This window comes from Pinus tabuliformis, chromosome 3_1, assembly GCF_031772625.1.
Source record: "Pinus tabuliformis cultivar Carrire ecotype Pingquan chromosome 3_1, CPIR1, whole genome shotgun sequence".
NCBI lineage: Eukaryota > Viridiplantae > Streptophyta > Pinopsida > Pinales > Pinaceae > Pinus > Pinus tabuliformis.
In genome coordinates this window covers 607,103,329-607,107,185 of record NC_142301.1, presented here as the reverse complement: position 1 = coordinate 607,107,185, position 3,857 = coordinate 607,103,329, and positions in this window count along the sequence as shown.

The following is a 3,857-nucleotide window of genomic DNA, read 5'->3' as shown; positions in this document are numbered from 1 at the left end:
TGGTTTGATTTTTCCCTTAATAGAGGTAATCTCCTCAACTTTTCCTTCACTAGGCCCCATTTCTCCCTTTTTATTGGGTGACTCCTCAATAGTGATGGGAACCTCTGAAGGAGGTTGTGGTTTCCCTTGTCAGATCTTGGTGTTATTCCTTATTTTGAAATATAGCAGACCTTACCTCGGTTGCATCCTTTTTGGATTGAAAAATGTGCTCAATGTGGCCAATGTGGAAACCACTTCTTGCTCTGAATTTCCTAGAGAAAGACTTGCTTGATGTCCTTGCTTCTATTTTCCTTGGGATTTATAAGTATTCTCAGGGCTTCCTTTTTCTTCTACTTGTTTCTCTTCTTCTTCTTCCTTAAGCTCTAATTCTTCTCCCTTAAGCTCTACTTATTCTCCCTTTTTACCTACTACTCATTCTTCCTCTATTCTGCATGCCTCTTCTTCTTTTGTATTTCCTCCCCTACCTCCAGTGCTAGAGGTTGGTGTTTCTCCAGGTGTGATGGACTGGGTTTCAATGAAGCTCTCCCTGTCCATGTCCACAAAATCAGTCCAAAGCACATGGTTCCTTAAGTGGCTCAAAGAATCCATCACAATTAACTTAATGAGGCCATGGTGGGCTATGTGTTGATGTTTTCCTTCCCCCGCCTTCTGGCTCATTTTAATAATTGAGTGCAGGAGGAAATGGGGAACACTAAATCTTTGCAGGAGAGACAATTTTCTTTTGAATATTAAATCATGAAGTAACCTAAAATGATATGCATATACCACACTAAATCTTCCTTCACAATATATATATATATATATATATATATATGAGGATGTGATAAGACACCTCTGTTAGAAAAATATTATATATGACAGAGAAAAGCAAGACATACAATATGCAGAAAAACACAAACACATAAAACCAGAGAGACACATATATACGTGGTTCACCCAGTTTGGGCTACGTCCACCTCGAGTAGCCAGTCCTTCCTTTCTATTATCCAGCAAAATGAAGAGACACAACCTGCAACAGATCCGCTATAATATCCTCTATTTTCTCTCACAGTCTCACCTCTCTGTTTCTCGCTCAAAGAATACACATCTATTACATAGCCTCAATACAATGCCCTCATACAAAGAGGGGGGTTGCCTTCTAGGGAAAAAAACCATAAACTAAACATAAGTTCTACCGTCAGATCATCTGCCTAATGAACGGCCCAGATTGACTAGAAATTACTATACTTTTACAAGGCAATTTTACATCTGGTTTTAGTTTCAGGGGCACTGCCCCTAAAACCCCCATCGAGAGACCGCTGGCCCCCAGACCCCCCACCCGGGGGGGATCAGCCCCCCCGAATCCTCGCAGGGGGGACAAGTCCCCCTCGCACCCCCCCACGTGGAGGGGTGTACAAACTTCCTGGGGTATACATCCGCCTGAAACAAAGACCTCTAAATAATCATGCTCCACACCCAACAATCTCCCACTTGGAAAATGATTGTAGCAACTCCACCGCTGCTTCATTTCCTGGACAATGACTCCTCTTTGGACTTGGCTGTTTCTCATCTTCATCGTCATCTTTGAAGATCAATTAAAACTAAGAATATTCTCAGTTTCTCCCTAATTACAACTTTTTTTAGCATATCTGCAGGATTCTGGCTAGTGTGTATCTTTCCCAGCTTCAACTCTCCATCTTCCAACACTAATTGTATGAAGTGGTACTTGAGCTGTATGTGTTTAGTCTTGGAATGAAATGCTGAGTTCTTTGCAAGATGAATGGCACTTTGGCTATCACTATATAATGTGCCCATATCATGCTCCTTACCCAATTCACCCATAAACCTTTGTAACCAAATCATTTCTTTACTAGCCTCTGTAGCAGCAACATACTCTGCTTCTGTTGTTGAAAGTGAAACAACACTTTGGATTTTTGAAACTCAACTAACAGCTGTTCCACCTACAGTAAATACATATCCTGTAGTGCTCCTCTTATTATCTCTGTCACTTGCCATATCTGCATCAACATATCCCTGTAGAGAAATGTTTGAACCACCAAAGCATAATGCTTGAATTGTGGTACCTTTCAAATATCTGAGAATCCATTTCACTGCCATCCAATGTTCCTTTCCTGGATTGTTCATGTTCCTGCTTACAACTCCCACTACATGCGCAATATTAGGCCTTGTGCAGACCATTGCATACATAAGCTTCCAACTATTGATGCATATGGAACTTTAGACATATAATCCATGTCTTCTTGGGTCTTTGGGCACATTTCCTTACTAAGTTTGAAATGGCTAGCAAAAGGTGTGCTAACTGGCTTTGCATTGTGCATATTAAATCTTTTCAACACCTTTTGTATGTACTCATTCTGAGACAATGTTAATTTGCAATTTTTCCTGTCTCTAGTTATTCTCATACCAAGGATTTGTTTTGCAGCTCCCAAATCCTTCATTGCAAGTGAATTTACCAATTTTCTTTTGAGCACATTTATTTCCTGCATGTTAGACCCTGCAACAAGCATGTCATCTACATACAATAACAATATAATATAGCTGCCATCATTTTGTTTTTTCAGATAAACACAATGATCAGAGTGACATCTAGTATAACCTTGTTTAGACATAAACTTGTCAAATTTTACATACCACTGCCTTGGAGCCTGTTTTAAGCCATACAGGCTCTTCTTCAACCTGCACACTAGTTTCTCCCTCCCTTTTACCTCATATATTTGTGGTTGCTGCATAAATATCTCTTCCTCCAAATCCCCATGGAGAAAGGTTGTCTTTACATCTAACTGCTCAAGATGCAAATCTTCAACTGCTACTAGACTTAAAATAGTTTTGATTGAAGTCATTTTAACAACAGGAGAAAATATTTCATCAAAATCAATACCTTTCTTTTGTGCAAACCCCTTCACCACAAGTCTAGCTTTGTACCTTTGTTTTCATCCATCTTCTTCCTTCAGCCTGTAAACCCATTTATTCTTCAATGTAGTTTTTCCTGCAGGCAACCTGACTAAGTCCCAAGTCTAGTTATGCATTAAGGAGTCCATCTCTTCTTCCATGGCTAGCTCCCACTTCTTCTTGCTTTCAACCTGCATTGCTTCTTCATAACATTCGGGTTCACCAGAATCAGTCAACAATAAATAATATAATGAAGGAGAGTATCGTTCAGGGGGTATACTTATCCTGGTAGATCTTCTAACACCACTTTCAGTTGTTTGGGGTGCATGTTGCAGTTATGGTGGTTGTTGTTGTTGTGGTTGTTGATTATTATTATTTTCAAGCACCTTTACTTTTTCAGTGATCTCATCAAGAACTGTGTATTCCTTGTTTTCTTTTTCCTGATTCTTTTCCTGCAACTGGTTCTTATACAAGACCTTTTCATTGAATATTACATCTCTACTCCTAATGATTTTTTTATTTTCATAATCATATAAGTGATAACCAAAACCATTAACACCATATACGATAAAGGTACATTTCTTTGATTTTGCCTCAAGCTTTGTTCTATTTTCTTTATTAATATGGACAAAGGCCTCACAACCAAAAGGCTTTAAAAAAGAGTAGTTTACCCTTTTACTTGTACATGCTTCCTCTGGAACACCACCATCCAAGGAACTTGAAGGCCCTCTGTTTATTAGATAAACAGTAGTATCTACAGCATATGCCCAAAAATGTAAAGGCAATCCTGCATGCAATCTCATGCACCTTGCATGCTCCATGATTGTTTTGTTCATCCTTTCTGACACACCATTTTCTTGTGGTGTTCTTGGAACTGTCTTCTCTCTGCGAATTCCATGCTCTGAACAGTACCTATCAAACTCTTTTCTGCAATATTCACCTCCATTGTCTGATCTGAGACACTTCAA